Consider the following 9,070-nt stretch of genomic DNA (forward strand, 5'->3'; position numbering starts at 1 on the left):
ACACCAGTGGCGACACTTCATAAATATCCGATTGCTGTAAAACACTGTGCGATGTGAGAGGTGCTATGTAAACCCAAGATCTTCCTTTTAAGAGTCAAGATAATTTATTAGGGTCAAAATTTACAGAACAGGTGCTGAATTACATTCAGACTGGGGCTTGTTTCTGTTCTGCCAAGCATCTGTTGACTCCATTCCAAAATCTGGAGGCAGAATCATTTGATGTCTGTTGGGCACAGGGTCAGGATTGGGGGATTATTCCCGGTCCATATACCTTTACATGGGAAGCTCTAGAGGTATTCCTTCCATCTGCTCTGCCCCCTCATGCTGACATCAGCAGGAGAGGCGTGGGCTTCTGGAAGGATGTCATCCGCCTGGAATTCCACCTGTTCTGCCCTGAATGCCAAGCATAGCCACAGATTGGCATTAGGATGATGGCAGTTACCTCACAGTTCTGGTAATTTTCCTAACTGCCCAATTCTTGAGCAGAATCATTCCCCATGGGAGTAACAAGGTCATGCCCTGAAATTCCAGTGCTGCTCTCCCAATCCCTCTCTGCAGCAACCACCCCACATTCCCCCTCCTCACCCCACGCCACCCATAGAGCAGATGCTCAGAAAGTTCTAGAAAGATTGTTGGTGGCCATCTGCCTTAATGCAAATGAGCCTGTCCACAGGTTCAAGGCCTGAGAAGCCTGTGACTCCCAGAAGCCAAGTGGACCTCCTGACATTTCAGGTTGGCAGCTTTTTGTGCCATACTAGAGGAGTTAGATAGAAGATTTCTTACTGAGCCTATCACTGTAAACCATTTGTTTGTTCTATTTAACATTTCAGAGACAGGGTCCTCTGTAAAGCTCTGCCGCTTTCGAAAGTGGCCTCTATTGGAGCCAGAGGGCAGTTCAGGATCAGAAAGCAATTCCCAAAACTGGATTCCATGCTCATTTACCTAGAGAGTTTTTTTATTATTATTCATTTATGGGATGTGGGCGTCACTGGCTGGGCCAGCATTTATTGCCCTTCCCTAGTTGCCTTTGAGAAGGTGGTGGTGAGCTGCCTTCTTGAATCGCTGCGGTGTAGGTACACCCACAGTGCTGTTAGGGAGGGAGTTCCAGGATTTTGGCCCAGCGACAATGAAGGAAAGGCGATATATTTCCTAGAGATGAATTATTGGAAACATTATGAGATCTCAAACCAGATTAGACACTGGAAGGTTTGAAAAGCTTGGAATTTTCCCTGAATCTAAAAGAAGTGAGAGGAAATAATTTACATTAAGAAGGGTAGAAAGACACAAAAATGTAAAACAACCTGTAAATTTAAGTCTGTTTCATTCCTCTTCTTGCTGCTCTCATTCACTCATTTGCTCTGCCCCTTTGTGTCTCTTGTTTCTTCTCTCTCTCTCTCTCTCTCATGCAGTTAAAATTGGTTGAAAGTGTCAGTCAATGTCCACATTAACAGCATTTCCATGTTTGCTCCGTCAGCCATCGTTTAATAGCTGAGTGTGTGTAGCTGGCTCCACCTCCGGATATCTTGGCACATGTCGGCCAAAATTAATTTGCTTCCAATATAATTAATTCAAAAACGTGTTCAGCCAGATTGGAATGAAATACATGCTGCCTTTTTAATTGTGGCTAATCTGTACCTCTCAATGCATGGGTGGTATAAAGAGCTACACTTCAGTATAAGAGATTCTCTGGGTCTTCTGCTGAGATGTGCAGGCGTGTGGCCATCGGGTGGTGACCAGGTCAAGCCTGTTCAAAGCAAAAAACTGCGGATGCAGGAAATCCAAAACAAAAACAGAAACAGAAAGACCTGGAAAAACTCAGCAGGTCTGGCAGCATCGGCAGGGGAAGAGCACAGTTGACGTTTCGAGTCCTCATGACCATTCAACAGAACTAAGTAAAAATAGGAAAGGGGTGAAATATAAGCTGGTTTAAGGGGTGGGGGTGGTTGTTGGGACAAGCAGCCAGTAATAGGTGGAGATAACCAAAAGCTGTCACAGACAAAAGGACAAAGAGGTGTTGAAGGTGGTGATATTATCTAAAGGAATGTGCTAACTAAGAGTGGAAAGCAGGACAGATAAGGTACAGAGAGCTCTAGTGGGGGGTGGGGGAATACTAAAAGTGCTAAAAGGTAGAGATAAACAATGGGTGGAAATACATTTAAAAATAATGGCAATAGGTGGGAAAACAAAAACCTATATAAACTATTGGAAAAAACAAAAAGGAGGGGGACAAAACGGGAAGGGGGTGGGGATGGAGGAGAGAGTTCAAGATCTAAAATTGTTGAACTCAATATTCAGTCCAGAAGGCTGTAAAGTGCCTAGTCAGAAGATGAGGTGCTGTTCCTCCAGTTTGTGTTGAGCTTCACTGGAACAATGCAGCAGGCCAAGGACAGACATGTGGGCATGAGAGCAGGGTGGAGTGTTGAAATGGCAAGCGACAGGGAGGTCAGTGTAATGCTTGCGGACAGACCAAAGGTGTTCCGCAAAGCGGTCACCCAGTCTGTATTTGGTCTCTCCAATGTAGAGGAAACTGCATTGAGAGCAACGAATGCAGTAGACTAGGTTGACGGAAGTGCAAGTGAATGCTGTTTCACTTGATGGGAGTGTTTGGGCCCTTGCATGGTGGGGAGAGAGGAAGTGAAGGGGCAGGTGTTGCATCTTCTGCGGTTGCATGGGAAGGTGCCGTGGGAGGGGGTTGAGGAGTAGGGGGTGATGGAGGAGTGGACCAAGGTGTCATGGAGGCAATGATCCCTACGGAATGCCACCGGGTGGGGGGGTGAAGGGAAGATGTGTTTGGTGGTGGCATCATACTGGAGTTGGTGGAAATGGCGGAAGATGATCCTTTGAATGCGGAGGCTGGTGAGGGCAAGGGGGACCCTATCATGTTTCTGGGAGGGAGGACAAGGCGTGAGGGCGGATGCGTGGGAGATGGGCTGGACACGGTTGAGGGCCCTGTCAACCACCCTGGGTGGAAAACTTCGGTTAAGGAAGCAGGAGGACATGTCAGAGGAACTGTTTTTGAAAGTGGCATCATCAGAACAGATGCAACAGAGGCGAAGGAACTGAGAGAATGGGATGGAGTCCTTACAGGAAGCGGGGTGTGAGGAGCTGTAGTCGAGGTAGCTGTGGGAGTTGGTAGGCTTGTAATGAATATTGGTGGACAGTCTATCACCAGAAATTGAGACAGAGAGGTCAAGGAAGGGAAGGGAAGTGTCAGAGATGGACCACGTGAAAATGATGGAGGGATGGAGATTGAAAACAAAGTTAATAAATTTTTCCAGGTCCCGACGAGAGCATGAAGCAGCACCGAAGTAATCATCGATGTACCAGAGAAAGAGTTGTGGGAGGGACCCGGAGTAGGACTGGAACAAGGAATGTTCCACATACCCCATTAAAAGACAGGCATAGCTGGGACCCATGCGGGTATCCATAGCCAAACCTTTTATTTGGAGGAAGTGAGAGGAGTTAAAGGAGAAATTGTTCAGTGTGAGAACAAGTTCAGCCAGACAGAGGAGTGTAATAGTGGATGGGGATTGTTCGGGCCTCTGTTCAAGGAAGAAGCTAAGGGCCCTCAGACCATGCCGGTGGGGGATGGAGGTGTAGAGGGATTGGACGTCCATCGTGAAAATGAGGCATTTGGGGCCAGGGAACTGGAAATTGTTGATGTGACGTAAGGTGTCAGAGGAATCACGGATGTAGGTGGGAAGGGACTGGACAAGGGGAGAGAGAAGGGAGTCAAGATAGCGAGAAATAAGTTCTGTGGGGCAGGAACAGGCTGACACGATCGGTCTACCGGGACAGTCCTGTTTGTGGATTTTGGATAGGAGGTAGAAGCGGGTCGTCTGAGGTTGGGCGACTATCAGGTTGGAAGTTGTGGAAGGAAGATCTCCAGAGGAGATGAGGTCAGTGACAGTCCTGGACTCTGTCGCATCTGTTCTGATGATGCCACTTTCAAAAACAGTTCCTCTGACATGTCCTCCTTCTTCCTTAACCGAGGTTTTCCACCCACGGTGGTTGACAGGGCCCTCAACAGTGACCGGCCCATCTCCCGCGCATCCGCCCTCACGCCTTCTCCTCCCTCCCAGAAACATGATAGGGTCCCCCTTGTCCTCACTTATCACCCCACCAGCCTCCGCATTCAAAGGATCATCATTTGCCATTTCCACCAACTCCAGCATGATGCCACCACCAAACACATCTTCCCTTCACCGGCGGCATTCCGTAGGGATCGTTCCCTCCGTGACACCCTGGGCCACTCCTCCATCACCCCCTACTCAACCCCCTCCCATGGCACCTTCCCAAGCAACCGCAGAAGATGCAACACCTGCCCCTTCACTTCCTCTCTCCTCATCATCCAAGGGCCCAAACACTCCTTTCAAGTGAAGCAGCATTTTACTTGCACTTCACTCAACCTAGTCTACTGCATTCGTTGCTCCCAATGTAGTTTCCTCTACATTGGAGAGACCAAACGCAGACTGGGTGACCGTTTTGCAGAACACCTTTGGTCTGTCCGCAAGCATTACACTGACCTCCCTGTCGCTTGCCATTTCAACACTCCACCCTGCTCTCATGCCCACATGTCTGTCCTTGCCCTGCTGCATTGCTCCAGTGAAGCTCAACGCAAACTGGAGGAACAGCACCTCATCTTCTGACTAGGACTTTACAGCCTTCCGGACTGAATATTGAGTTCAACAATTTTAGATCTTGAACTCTCTCCTCCGTCCTCACCCCCTTTCCGTTTCTTCCCCCTCCTTTTTGTTTTTTCCAATAGTTTATATAGATTTTTGTTTTCCCACCTATTTCCATTATTTTTAAATGTATTTCCACCCATTGTTTATCTCTACCTTTTAGCCCTTTTAGTATTCCCCCACTCCCACTAGAGCTATCTGTACCTTATCTGTCCTGCTTTTCACTCTTAGTTAGCACATTCCTTTAGATAATATCACCACCTTCAACACCTCTTTGTCCTTTTGTCTGTGACTTCTTTTGGTTATCTCCACCTATTACTGGCTTGTCCCAATAACCACCCCCCCCCTCCCTTAAACCAGCTTATATTTCACCCCTTTCCTACTTTTACTTAGTTCTATTGAAGGGTCATGAGGACTCAGAATGTTAACTGTGTCCCTCTCTGCCAATGCTGCCAGACCTGCTGAGTTTTTCCAGGTATTTCTGTTTCTGTTTTTGCTCAAGCCTGTTCAAGATGGCTCATGCAGTAGAACAGAGGACGCATGTACATGCAGTGCCATGAGTTACCTCCTGAGAAAACACAGCCACTCATATCACAATCATGCCATTTTGATTTTACACTCAAGCTTTACAAAATGAACCCACATGCCCCTCTGCCCTTCAGCACCAGCAGAAAAGGCCCTTATGTCAAAATGTTCCTCAAAGCCATGTTCGGCCACTTGCTGCATCCGAAAAATTAAGAAACAACCAATTTGAATTGAATATCATTTCATTCTACTTAGAAGTCTATACGATGTAGACTTCTCCATATTATTGTCATTAAATTCTTAAATTTCAAGTCATTTTGAGGAAAGCCATTTTGAGATATGAATGTCACTAACAAGACTAGCATTTATTGCCTATCCCTAGTTATCATTGAAAAGGTGGTGAACTGTTTTCTTCTTGAACCCTGTAGTCAGCATGGTGAATGTGCTCCCACGATGCTGCTAGGTAGGGATTTTCAGGATTTTGGCCCAGCAATGTTAAAGGAATGGGAATATAATTCCAAATCGGGATAATGTGGCGATTGGTGCGAAGCTTGGAGTTGATGCAACAACTTAAAGCAATATGGCTGCCCATTTGAACTTTGGGAGATTTTGATACCTAAAACACAAGAAAATCTTTGTGTGTAACATATTACCCAATATGGGAATTTTCTCTGGCTGTTTTTGACCAGCGATAGACTTCATCTTCATCAAGATCCTCATGAGTCACAGTATGGATTTTTTTTTCTCCAAAGTGGTGTGTGATCTTCGATGGTACCAGACATTGGGGCGAATTTTCAGGGGGGTTGTGTGGGGGCATTTGAGACGGGCGCGGACCCAGTCAGCCCCTCTGATCGGGTCGGCTCCGCCATTTTACGTGGGAGGGCCAATTAAGGCCCGCCCAGTGTGACGTGAGCCCGGAAGTGCTGTGCGGGCAGGGTGGGGGGGGTAGTTCCCTGAGTCGAGGTCTGTGCTCTTTCACACATGTGTGCGAAAGAGCGCAGAAATCTCCCTGAGGCACAGAGGGAATAGTTTAAGTCTTAAAAATTTAAATAAAGAGAAGAAAAAATTTTAAGACACGTCCCCTCATGTAACAGTGTCACATGAGCTAGGACATGTCAATGAATTCTTATAAAAAATTTTATTCAATTTATAAACACCTCATGAAACCTCATCCCACCTGTGGATGAGGTTCCATGAAAAATGCAAAGGCCGCCTGGCCTCTTTTTATTAGTTTAATTAGTTTTTAACTGGCCTTACTAAGCCTTTGACAGTTCAGCGGGCACACAGCCGAGTCTGCTGCGCACCCACCGGACTGAAAGTCTGACTGACGCGCGGTGACGTTGAGACGCACGCCCGATGTCACCACGTGTTGTTTTACACCTCGGTGAGCAAAGCTTCCGATGTTTCATTTTTTTCGCCTGTTCACCTGAGAGTGACTGCCCTCGATATCAAGGCAGCATTTATTGAACGTGGCAGCAAACAACCCTAACAAATTGAAGCCAATGGAAATTGTGTAAAATTTCTCCAGTGGATGGAGCCATACTTAGCAGAAAGGAAGATGGTTGTGGTTGTGGAAGGCCAATTATCTCACCCCAGGTCATCAATGCAGGAGTTCCTCAGGTCAGTGTCCCAGGCCTAACCATCATCAGCTACTTCAACAATGATCTTCCTTACTAATAAGCTAAAAAGTGATGATGGCAACCTCACATCCATGCCAGCTCTAAGTCTGCCTTTTTCCACCTCTGTATCTCGATCGACTTTTACCTGTCTCAGCTCAACTGTGCTCTTGTCAAGTCAAGATCTCTGCAGGTTGTGGCTTACAATTTCCCTTTATGGTCCAGATCACCAATGATCGGAAGCTTTGTTTTCAGAAATAAAGAGAACATTTTACTTGCCTCCTTCATGCAGGTTGCCAGGCTGCATGCCGTTGTCCCGTCGTGCCAAATGTCTTGTGGCGCTTTGTGCACAGAAGATGAGCTACTTCATCAGTGAGTATGAAAATCATACGGGATTTGCACTTCATTTGGTTTTCTTTCAATTAGCCTCAGCTTGAATTCTATGGTTACAGCCAGGCCGTCTCACTCGATCCTGTTCGTGTTTGTTGTAGTGGAGCTGATTTACATTGAAAAATCAGATCTTGCCATTGGGATTGTTATAAGCAGGCTTCATTATAGTAAACCTGTAATTCCTAAAACCTTCCAACTATTTTTCTTGCATTTCACACTACTCAAGAGAAGGGATTATACATGCAAGTTTGCAGACGACACTAAGTTAAGAGACACAATAGGTTTGGATATAGGAGCGGGAAGTTACAAAGAATCATAGAAATATTAATGGAGTGGGAAGATCTATGCCAGATGTGGAGAAATATGTGATCATCCACTTTAGACCTACAAATGTTAACTCAGAATATTTTCTTAATGGTGAGAAACTTGTAATTGTGGAGCAGCAAAGTGATTTAGGTATCCATGTACACAAATCAGGAATAATAGTTGACAGTTACACAAAATGATCAAAAGACCCAGTAAATGAATTCACTGAAAAAATTTTAGTGCTGAATGTAATATCAAAGATGTTAATAGAATCAGATCTCTGAGGTTATTTCTCATTGTAACATTCACTGAATGGATGGGAATTTATTTCTGCAGCTGTTCAGTTAGTAGCACGCCACGGCTCAGTCAGAAAGTCAGATCAAGCCAACTCTTTCAAAATCCAGCATAAAATCACGACTAACACTCCAGTACATTACTGAGGGAGTGCTGGACTGTTGGAGGTAACATCTTTCAGATAAGCTGGGGCCCCATCTGCACTCTCAGATGAATGTGAAAAGACCCCATGACACCATTTAAAAAAAAAAACAGGTGTTTTTTTCTGGTGCAATGGTCAATACTTATTCGCCAATCAACATCTTCAAAAAACAGATTTATGGTGGGGGATTCAGTGATGGTAATGCTGTTGAATGTCAAGGGGAGATGGTTAGACTCTTTCTTTGAGAAGATGGTCATTGCCTAGCACTTGTGTGGTGCAGATGTTACTTGTTAGTTATTATCCCAAGTCTTCAGTTTGTACAGGTCTTGCTGTGTGTTGGCATGGACTGCCTTTCAGTCTACTCTCCATCATCAACAAACTGATGGAAGGTGTCATCAACAGTACTATCAGGTGACACTTAGTCAGCAACTATCTGCCTAATGATGCTCAGTTTGGGACCTACCAGGACCACTTGGTTTCTGACCTCATTACAGCCTTGATCTAAATATGAAGAAAAGAGTGAATTTCACAAGTGAAGTGAGAGCGACTGCCCTTGACATCAGGCAGCATTTGACCTTGTGTGGCAGCAAGGAGCCCTAGCAAAACTGGAGTCAATGGGAATCAGGAGGAAACCCCCCCTCCAGTTGGAGTCATGTTTAGCATAAAGGAAGATGGATATGATTGTTGGAGGCCAATTATCTCAGCCCCAGGACATCAGTGTAGGAGTTCCTCAGGGTAGTGTCCTAGGCCCAACCATCTTCAGCTATATCAATAATGACCTTCTCTACATCATAAGCTAAGGGCAGAATTTTATGTCCCGTGGGCAGGGACGCACCCGACCTGATCGGGCATAAAATAGTGCCCAATGACGTTGGGTGAGTGTCCCAACCTCATTGCACACTCGCGCGATATTTTGGTCAGTGGGTGAGACCAGGTGCAGAGCTGCGCCTCCCGTTAATGAAGAGGCTACTTAAGACCATTAAAAGCCAATTGATGGCGATTTTTTGTTGCCCGTGCTATTTTGCACTCATCGCACGAGCAAACCGGGCAAGCGGCCAGCCGATAATTTCAAAAACCTAATCCATGGTCAGGATAAAAGGGGTGAACAGCAT

Source organism: Carcharodon carcharias, chromosome 25, assembly GCF_017639515.1.
Source record: "Carcharodon carcharias isolate sCarCar2 chromosome 25, sCarCar2.pri, whole genome shotgun sequence".
In the NCBI taxonomy this organism is placed as follows: domain Eukaryota; kingdom Metazoa; phylum Chordata; class Chondrichthyes; order Lamniformes; family Lamnidae; genus Carcharodon; species Carcharodon carcharias.